Genomic DNA, 252 nt, shown 5'->3' on the forward strand with positions numbered 1-252 from the left:
ATATAATTTCAACGCCACGGAAGATGTTGAAACGGAATTAGGTGAGAACGTGAGATATTGTTGAATGGAATTTCTTTATTTTTGCCTGTACTGAACATGTAACAAGAATTGTGATGCCTCGTGTAAACCTTGTTTGATATGAATCATGCATCACAAAAAGTTTTCCCAGATTTCAGTGGCACAAAGAGAATGTTTAAGCAAATATTTACTATGGTTTTAACATGTTATACTTACTTGTGAATAAGGACTCAC

At 33.7% G+C, this 252-nt stretch overlaps 1 long non-coding RNA gene across 1 annotated transcript in view; it reads left to right on the top strand.

Moving 5' to 3' along the window:
- The window catches only part of LOC119587892, a 16,152-nt gene that overhangs the window by 5,304 nt on the left and 10,596 nt on the right, over positions 1 to 252 (top strand). The gene's annotated exons all lie outside the window — the stretch shown is intronic.

Source organism: Penaeus monodon, chromosome 23 (assembly GCF_015228065.2).
Source record: "Penaeus monodon isolate SGIC_2016 chromosome 23, NSTDA_Pmon_1, whole genome shotgun sequence".
Classification (NCBI taxonomy): domain Eukaryota; kingdom Metazoa; phylum Arthropoda; class Malacostraca; order Decapoda; family Penaeidae; genus Penaeus; species Penaeus monodon.